The sequence below is a fragment of the Myotis brandtii genome, unplaced genomic scaffold (genome assembly GCF_000412655.1).
Source record: "Myotis brandtii unplaced genomic scaffold, ASM41265v1 scaffold779, whole genome shotgun sequence".
NCBI classification, from domain to species: domain Eukaryota; kingdom Metazoa; phylum Chordata; class Mammalia; order Chiroptera; family Vespertilionidae; genus Myotis; species Myotis brandtii.
The window spans coordinates 217,432-227,685 of NW_005371125.1; the positions used below are offsets into that span (position 1 = coordinate 217,432).

At 39.1% G+C, this 10,254-nt stretch overlaps 1 pseudogene; it reads left to right on the forward strand.

Annotated features, from left to right (window-relative positions):
- Positions 1-6,827: 6,827 nt before the first annotated feature.
- LOC102253468 lies at positions 6,828-8,971 on the forward strand (annotated as a pseudogene).
- The last annotated feature ends 1,283 nt before the right edge of the window (positions 8,972-10,254 follow it).

Sequence of the window (10,254 nt, forward strand, 5' to 3'; positions counted from 1 at the left end):
CAGCTGCCTGGCTGCCCGGCCGCCACTTGGCTGACAGTTAATTTGCATATCTCCCTGATTAGCCAATGGGAAGGGTAGTGGTCGTACACCAATTACCATGTTTCTCTTTTATTAGTGTAGATAATTGTTTTCTTAATTCAAGAGCATCATTCTAGGTTTTTAGTTTTGTTTTTTTCTTTCACATTTTCCAAGTTGCTATGAATTTACTACCTATGTAGCTATGGTACTCACATAGCTAATTTTATTTTTTATATAAATAGCACATTCACATGTTTCAAAATTCAAAAGTGAAAAGTGATATAATGATAATTTTCTGCTTCTATTCTCGGATACAGTTACCCTCCCTTCACACATGATACAAATATTATTATCATTTGTTTTATGTCATTCCAGTAATATTTACTGCAAATAAAAGCAAGTTCATGCTTCCATATGTTAACCTCATTCCTCATATTTTTTAAACAAGTGGCAATATACTAATCACAGTATTCTGTACCCAGTTTTTCTACTTAATATATTTGAAGATCTTGCCAGATCCACATATAAAGTAGTCCCCTTATTATATTTTATGGTTGTACAATATTCCATTATGCAGATATATGATAATTTATTTAACCAGTACTCTCTTGATGAGTGCTACACATAACTTTTTATATTAGGCATTTCATACATGTATAGCTATATAGAATAAATTATTTGAAGGACATTGTTGGGTATAAGGTTAAATGCAATTATAACTTTCCAAGTTGGTTTTCACTGATGTCTCAATTTATCCTCTCTCTAGTAATGTATGAGAGTCTGTTCCTCACCTTAAGGCAGCACATCTTTGACAGTCATAACTAATTCCTTTTGTTGCTCATCTAAAATTACAGAAGTATCGTTGACAACTCCTTTTCATTTATATATTGCATGAAATTCATTAGGAACTCTTTTTGGCTCTACCTTCAAATTATATGTACAATCTGTCCACTTCTTACCACCTCCACTCTGGTCCAAGCAACCAAAAATTCTTATTTGGATAATTACAATAGACTCATCATTGGCCTCTCTATATGTCTCAACCCCCTTATACACTTTTCTCCTTAGACTATCTAGGATGATCTTTTAAAACTCTAGACCTAATCATATAAATTCCTTGTGAAAAACCCTTAACTTGCATGCAATGTTACTCAGAATAATAGTTATTTTAAAATGGCCTTTGCATGATATGGATATTTACAAAGGACAAATCTAGCTATTATCCCTCTCTAGAGCCACCTTATCTTTTATCTCAATTTCTCTTTGACATCTGATTGTTTCTCCTGTTTTCCTATGAAGATATTCTTTCTGCTCATCAATGCACATGGCCTAAAAATTGACATATCAATTATTTATTATTATTTTCATTTATCTTTATTATTAAAAGTATTACAGATTTTTCCCCATTCCCCCTCTCCACCCTGGATTCTCCAATTAACAGTCTACAAATTGATTAAAGTATAAGGAAATAATTATATTGGTTTGCCTATATAAGGGGGTAAAAGGAATCTCTTAGCTAGAGTTATGAAGCTTACTTCAAATGAAAAAACATGTTTTTGGCAGGCATTCCTAGTCTGAGACATACTAGCAAATAATGATCCCTTCCATAATTCTAAAATATTTTAAATTAAAACTCATATCTTTATATAGCTTTTTCATAAAACCTTTGTATTTTATCATGTTCTTACCTCAAAAGAGCAATTGTCATAAAAAACAAGGCTTTGAAACAGTTAGGAAAAAGAACAATAAGGCTTAAGAGTAGAGAACATCCATTTAATTTTTTATAAGCTGCACTGTACATATGAATTGATGGCCACTAATATGACAAAATATGCTGTGTCTGATTTTCACAAAAATGTGTAAGAATCTCATTGGCTTTTGCAGTGTGGTTTTAATATGATGTTGACTAGAGTAAGAAGGGATAAAGAGAGATAATCTTTTGAGTCATTTCTTCTTCTTCTTCTTCTTCTTATTATTATTATTGTTATTATTATTATTTTAAAGTTTACATTCAATATTATTTTGTATTAGTTTCAGGTGTATAGTATAGTGGTTAGACAATTCAAGTAATTTCTGATACCACTGCTTTAGGCATAATTTAAAAGATGTATTATGAATTATTTAAGATATTCAAAAAGTATAAAGAATTATTAAATGTACTGCCACTGATTACCTTAGAAAAAAAATACCGAAAATACAGTTAAAAGACCTTCTGTTCTCCCCTCCAATTCCTGATAATTGCTCTCCTCCTGAAACCAGGGTAATCACTATTCTGAATTCCTTTTTATTATGCATTCTTTGGGAAAAAAATTATTTATCACTATGTTTTTTTTTTCTTGCATCAGTCTATTTGATCAAACTATATTTACTTCCCTCTTTTTAATTAAAAACATATTTTTAAATTACCTTTATTTTTTTACTATTAAAACCTTTTTAAAAAATACAAAGATACTCCAATGAATTTTAATTTTAAAAAATAATATTATCTATTGCTTATTGTTTCCTTTTGATACCAGCTTAAATGAAAGTTAGAAAAGACTCAAGCAGTTTTTTGGACTGACTGAGATTTATTTTTTCCACTTATTGGGTGAGATGTGAGAACTCAGGAGAGGCCATAAGGGGAGTTAATTTAATTTTTTTTTCTGTCCTGAGGGATAAATAAAAATTTTTGTTCCAGGGCTCCATAAAAATATTTTTTCCAGAATATAAGGACTTGCTTCCAATTTCTCTTTATTCTTTTGTAAAAGTTACATTTTTGGTTCTGTTTTATATTTTTTTTAATCCAAAAAATGATCAATTTACTAACTGTTTAATTCACATTGTCATTATTTTCTTGGCTTGGGCAAAACACACACACAATATTTCTATTTTTATATAGTAATCAACAGATATAAAGTTGTAAATATGAGTTTTATAGATATGAAGAGAATTATTATTATTATTATTATTATTATGCTTATGTCCTATAAAAGGCTATAACCAAGGTATATTATAGCTACTCTAAATTGGGATATACACCTAAACAAATGCTTACTTGCAAGTTTCTTTCAGGTTCCAAGAAACAATATTCTGGTCTGTTGCTATTTGAAATGTTTATATTCAATACACAATCTTTATTTCTGATCATATGGTAAACTTTCCCTCTTGAAGATTGTCAGAGATGAATTTCCAGTCCAGCATGTCAGGAGCTTATAACTTGGCACTCCAATCTAACAACTAAAAAGCTAAACAAACGGACAACTATTTTTATATCTATAAGAGAAGTAAGGTTACAGGGCAAATTGCTTCTCCAAAAATTGGAGAGACAGAAAGGTGGATAAAGAGAATCACAATTTATGAGAGCAGAAAGCCACAAGCAGAAAGCTCCACAGGAACAAGTACTGGGATATGAAAACCTGAACTGAATTGATAAATCCGTGTGGGCTCAATGTAGACAACTCTGAGATATTAAAGCTCCAAGGGAACCCAGTCTTATGTGAGGGACTCCATGCTTACATGAGTTTTACCACTAGGAGCTCTACCAAGTCTTCATGGTTAATATTGGAGAAATATCCCTCATATGACTTTGGCAGTGAGGGTAGAGAAACAACCATTTTGAAATATACAAGAACATTCTGTTCTTCTAAAGATGGCCTGCGATCAGAAAACAAACAAACAAAAACACATAACTATTTTACTAAAATCTAACTTGCTATGGATTTATTAGAAGCTAACCTAACAAGGGGAAAAGAAATACTCAATTCCAGTTCCCTCTAGACTTTCTTTTGAGGAAAGATAAATACTCTACTTCAGTCCCCTTAAGACATCCAGTCCCATATAAGAGGGAAAATAAACCAAGAAGCATTTTTGAAGTTCACAGTTTAGGGGCACAAGATCAACAAAAGAAATTCTTAATCACAGGACTATAGAATTCTTCTGTTAGCACCTCACATTACTACTACATTACTAAATGACTCTTTATAACAGTTCTTTCATCATATGTCCATCTTTCAACAAAAAATTAAAAAGCATGCTAAAGGCAAAAAACAAAATTAAAACACACACAAAAAAACACAACTCAGCTTGAAGACACTGAAAAAGCATCAGACCCCAAGGCATATATGCAAGGAATGTTGGAATTATCAGACAGGAATTTTAAAAATGTATAAATAATGCACCAAGGATTTTAATGAAAAAGAGTAGACAGCATGCAGGAGTAAACGGATTACATAAACAGAGAGATGAAAATTCTAAGAATGAATCATAAATAAATGCTAGAGATCAAAATCACTGTAACAGAAATGAAGAATGTCTTTTAATTACTAGACTGGACATGGATGGGGGAAGAATCTCTGGGGATATGGCAATAGAAACTTACAAAACTGAATATCAATGAGAAAAATTGCTAAAACAACAGAATAAAATATATAAGAACTGTAGAACAACTATAAAATGTGTAGCATACCTGTATTGGGAATATCAAGAAAATCAAGAAATTTAAGACATAAAAATGACTGAGAATTTTTCCAAAATAATGTCAGACTCTAATCCAGGAATGTCAGAATATATCAAGCAATATAAATGCCAAACAACTACACCTAGGAATATAATATTTAAATTTTAGGAAGTCAAATAAAAAGACACGTTTTAGAAGACTTAACATCCTTAAACTGTCCATACTATGTAAAGCAATCTATAGATTCAGTGCAATTCCTATCAAGATACCAACGGTGTATTTCACAGACCTAGAACAAATAGTAAAAAAATTTATATGGAACTGCCCCCCCCAAAAAAAGAGAGAGACTCAGAATAGTCTCAGAAATCTTGAGAAAGAAGAACAAAGTTAGAGGAATCACAATACTTGATATCAAGCTATACTATCAAAACAGCATGATACTGGCATAAGAATAGGCATATAGATCAATGGAACAGAACAGAGAGCCCAGAAATAAACAAACACCTGTATGATCAATTAATATTTGACAAAGGAAGCAAGAGCATACAATGGAGCAAAGACAGTCTCTTCAATAGATGGTGTTGGGAAAATTGGACAGGTACATGCAACAAAAATGAAACTAGACCACCAACTCACATCATACGCAACAGTAAACTCAAAATGGGTAAAAAAAAAGTCTTTAAGACAGGAAACCATAAAAATCTTAGAAGAATACATAGGCAGCAAAATATCAGACATATCTTGTAGCAATATCTTTCAGTCTGCAGGCCGACGCTCTATCCACTGAGCCAAACCGGTTAGGGCCGTAGCAACATCTTTACTGATACATCTCTTAAGACAATGGAAACTAAGGAGAAAATAAGCAAATGGGACTACATCAAAATAAAAAAGCTTCTGAAACCATCAACAAAACAAGAGAGCCCACTGCATGGAAAACATATTTGCCAATGTTACATCAGATAAGTGTTTAATCTCCAAAATTTATAGGGAACTCATACAACTTAACAAAAGGAAGATAAACAATCCAATCAAGAAATGGGCAAAGGACCTACAAAAGACCAAGAAACATATGAAAAATACTCAGTCATTAATCATCCAAGAGATGCAAATCAAAAGGACAATGAGGTACCACCTCACACCTGTCAGAATGGCTATCATCAACAAATCAACAAAGGACAAGTGCTGGCGAGGATGCAGAGAAAAAGGAACACTCATGCACTGCTGGTGGGAATGCAGACTGGTGCAGCCACTGTGGAGAACAGTATGGAGTTTTCTCCAAAAGTTAAAAATGGAACTCCCATTTGACCCAGTAATCCTACTTCTAGGAATATATCCCACAAAATCAGAAACACCAATCAGGAAGTATATATACACCCCTATGTTCATAGCAGCACAATTTACAATAGCTAAGATTTGGAAACAGCCTAAGTGCCCATCAGCAGAAAAATGGATTAAAAACCTGTGGTACATCTATACAATGGAATACTACGCTGCCGCAAAAAAAGTAAGAACTTATCATTTGCAACAGCATAGATGGACCTGGAAAGCATTATGCTAAGTGAAATAAGCCAGTCAGAGAAAGATAAATATTATATGATCTCACTCATTTTTGGAATTTAATGAACAACATAAACTGATTAAAAATAGAGCTAGGGACATAGAAGCATTGAACAGACAGTCAAACTTCAGAGGGAAGGCAGGGGAAGGTGCGAGGGGGGATAAGGGATCAACCAAAGGACTTGTATGCATGCATATAAGCATAACCAATAGGCACAGACATTAGGGGGGTGAGAGCCTGTGCTGGGGGGCGGGAGTGGGCTGGGAGAGGTCAATGAGGTTAAAAGGAGATATATGCAATGCTTTCAACAGTAAAGAATTAAAAAAAAGAAACTAGACCACCAGCTTATACAAGAATATACTCAAAATGGATAAAAGATTTTAATGCAAGTCATGAAACCATAAAATGTCCTAGAAGAAAACATAGACAATAAAATCTCAGACACCTCACATAGTAGTATTTTCACCAATACATCTCCTAAGGCAAGGGAAACAAAGGGGGGAAAAATAAGCAAATGGGACTACATCAAATTAAAAAACTTTGCACAGCAAAAAAATAAATAAATAAATAAATAAATAAATAACAATCAACAAAATGAAAAGGGAACCCACTGAATGGGAGAACAAATTTGCCAATGATACATCTCATAAGGGGTTAATTTCTAAAATATATATAGAACTTATATAACACCATGAAGACAAACAATCCAGTTAAAAAATGGACAAAAGGGAGAAGGAGCTGCCCCATAAGCCAAGTCAGGGGAAAAGTGAATAAGTGGGGGTGACACTGAGGGGCTCCAGGGAAGTTGTAGCCATCATGACCACCTTCCAAACCAAGATGGATCCTCTCCTCTGGGGTATATCACCCACCCCTAGCAAGATTCTGGTTTGCTCAAAGAGACACCCACCTCTCCCCATAGTCAAGCCCTGAGACCTGGACCAGGAGAACCAAGATCCAAAGAAATTGGAGCAGAAATTCAGTATTCAACGTCCTCTTTTTGACTCAGCAGGCCCCAGGCCAGAAGCCACACATGAAACACATAAATCAGAGAGATTGGTGGGGAGCACTCTGCTTCATAATCCATTGGAGGAGCTCAGGCCTAGCCATAAGGAACAAAATGTGAGGCCTGGGTCCCCTCCCCAGAAAGGGATTCCAGGGGTCATAGAGTTTGTGGCTGACCCTGAGGCCCTGGCTACCATCCGGTCAGGTGAGGGGCAGAAGAGCTGTCACCTGGGGCATCAGCCCAGACTGCTTCAGAGAGTACTGGTTCAAGGGAGCCAGGGAGGCACCATCTGGAGGGGCCAGGGTACCTGCACCTCTACATATTTGGGTCCAAGAACCCCCCTCCCCCCCACAAACTGACTGGACCCTGCCAGGGCTTCCTGCTTTTTGAGGCTGGAGAGACCAGGACCCCACAGCTGGACCTTGTGCACCCAGAAGCTAGAGGCTGTGATTCCACCTTCAGGACCTTCCTTTCACTCCTCTGCTCTCCCCACCTTCCAGGAGCTAAAAAGAGAGACAGGTGGCAGCAGCCTGACTGTAGTGAGCCAGGCCTCAGGATTGCACCTGGAAACCCAGTCCAGCCTGCTTCCTCTTTCCCGGAAGGAGAACATGAAGTAGTCACTCACTCAGATGAAGGAGGAAGGGGCCTTCTCGGTCTGGTCTGGCCTAGTGGTTCCGTTAAGAGAATGCCGGGAGCTAACCCACACCAAGGACAGCCATGACTGCCACCTGATGCCCTCCCCTGGCCATGTGCTGCTACCATCCATTCCCTGTCCATCCCCCTTTGGATCGGCTCAGTGTGTTCCCTCCCCTGGCTCCTCAGCTCCGCCCTCATATTCATTGTGAGGCATCTTGCCATTCGCCCCGAAACCCAGTTCACACCCCCATCCCATCAGCCCCCAAAGTTCAGCAGGCCCAATGTTTGAGTGGCCTCTCTCCTCAGTCTTGTCCTAAAAAGCCTGCCCTGCCCTGGGAGCAGATTGCAGTCCAGTTATTTGACCAGGAGGGATCTGGGAAACCACTGTGGCAACTCCTCATGGACCCCACCCTAGTAGAACCCCCAACATCCAAGAGCTGAAGATGCAGCGCATCATACCCTGAAGCAGCTTTTGCAACAGGAGGTAGAGGGGCTGGCAGGGAGCAAGTGTGCCCCCCTTAATGGAGGCTCCTCTCTGGATATGGTTGAACTTCAGTCCCTGCTGGCAGAGATTCCTAGAACCCTGAATGCCCCAGAGCAGAATTCTGGGGCTTTCCGCCTTCCTGAACTGTTACAGCACTCGGGACTGCCAAAGCCCTGCTTTCTAGAGGAGTGTGGGGAATCACAGCTCTGCCCTGGAGCAGAGCCTGAGGCAGCTCAGACCTTCCCCCAGAGCCCTGCCATAGGAGGGAGCCTGAGATACCAGAGCCTACCACCCAGAAACAGCCTGAGGTATCTGAGGCCTGCCCTCCCATAGAGCATGCATTAATTCAGGCCTGCTCCCAGGGGAAGACTGGACTTCCAGAGCCCTCCCCTGGGGTAGAGCCTGAGGCATCAGAGGCCTGCTCTCTGGAACCTAGGCGTACAGAGTCTAGTCCACAGTCCTGCTGCGGGCAGTGGGCTCCAACAACCACCAGTGTGATCTTTTCTCAACGCCCACTTTGTACCAGCCCCCCTATCTGCTCACTCCAGTCTCTGAGGCCCCCAGCAGGCCAGGCAGGCCCCAGCAGTCTGGCTCCTCGAACCCTGGCCCTGAGGCAGCGTCTCAAAGCATGTCTGACTGCCATCCGCTGCTTCCATTAGGTGTGCCTGGATGATGAGTGTGCCTTCTACACCAGCCGAGCCCCTACTTCAGGCTCCTCTTGGGTCTGCAACAATCCTGTGGCCAAGTTATTTGGCTGACAGGATGCCCTGTGTTTTATTCCAATTGGTTCTGCAGCCCCTCCAGATTCTCTAACATAAGGCACCCACTTCCACCCCCTCCTGCCCTATCTTCATTCTTCCTTTTAGCCCTTATTTATTTTCAGTCCACCCCATGGGATTGGGAGTCTGGGAGTCAACATCCTTTTATCCTTCAATAAAGTTTCTAAAGTGTCTGGAAAAAAATGAACAAAAGACCTGAATAGACACTTCTCCAAAGAGGATATATAAATAGGCAATAGATAATATCAAAAAATACTCAGTGTCACTAATCATCAGAGAAATTCAGATTAAAACCACAACGAGATATCACTTTACACCTGTCAGAATGGCTATCATTAATAAATCAACAAACAAGTGCTGATGAGAATAAGGAGAAAAGGGAGCCCTAGTGCACTGTTGGTGGGAATGCAGACTGGAGCAGCCAGTGAAAAACAGTATGGGATTTCCTCAAAAAATTAAAAATTGAACTGCCTTTTGGCCCAGCAATCCCACTTCTGGGACTATATCCTAAAGAACTTGAAACACTAATTTGAAAGAATATATCACACCTATATGCAGAACTGCATTATTTACAATAGCCAAGATCTGGAAACAAACCAAGTACTCCTCTGTAGATGAGTGGTGTTCCATGGTACATTTACACTATGAAATACTACACAGTTGTAAAAAAGAAGGAAATTTTATCTTTTGTTACAGCCTGAGTAGGCCTGGAGATTATTATGTTAAGTGAAATATGCCAGTCAGATAAAGCCAAATACCATATGATATCACTTATGTGTGGGTTCTAATGAGCATAATAAACAAGAACAAAATAGAAACAGAGGCATGTATACATGAAACAGACTGACAGCTATCAGAAGGGAGTGAGGTTGGGGTCTAGAAGAAAGAAGGTGAAGGGATTACCAAAAAAACATTTATATATAAAACAAATACAGACAACAGTGTGGTGATAGCCAGAGGGAAAGGAGGATGGGCATTGGTAGAGGTGGGCTAATGGGGGAAAATGGGGTTAGGAAAGGATCTTGCTTGGGGTAATGGGTGCATGATGCAGTGTGAAGATGATGTTTTATTGAGTCACTAGAGACCTGGTGCACGAATTTGTGCATGTGTGGGGTTCCTTGGCCTGGCTGGCAATTGGGGCCTATCTGGGCTGTCTCGACCAGTGCTGATGGGGGCCGGCCAACCAGCAGGAGGGGCCGCAGGAGGTTGGCCAGCCGTGGGAGGTTGGCTGTGGGAGCACACTGACCACCAGGGGGCAGCTCCTGCATTGAGTGTCTTCCCCCTGGTGGTCAGTGCACGTCATAGTGACTGGTCAACCAGTCGTTCAGTTGACAGGTCATA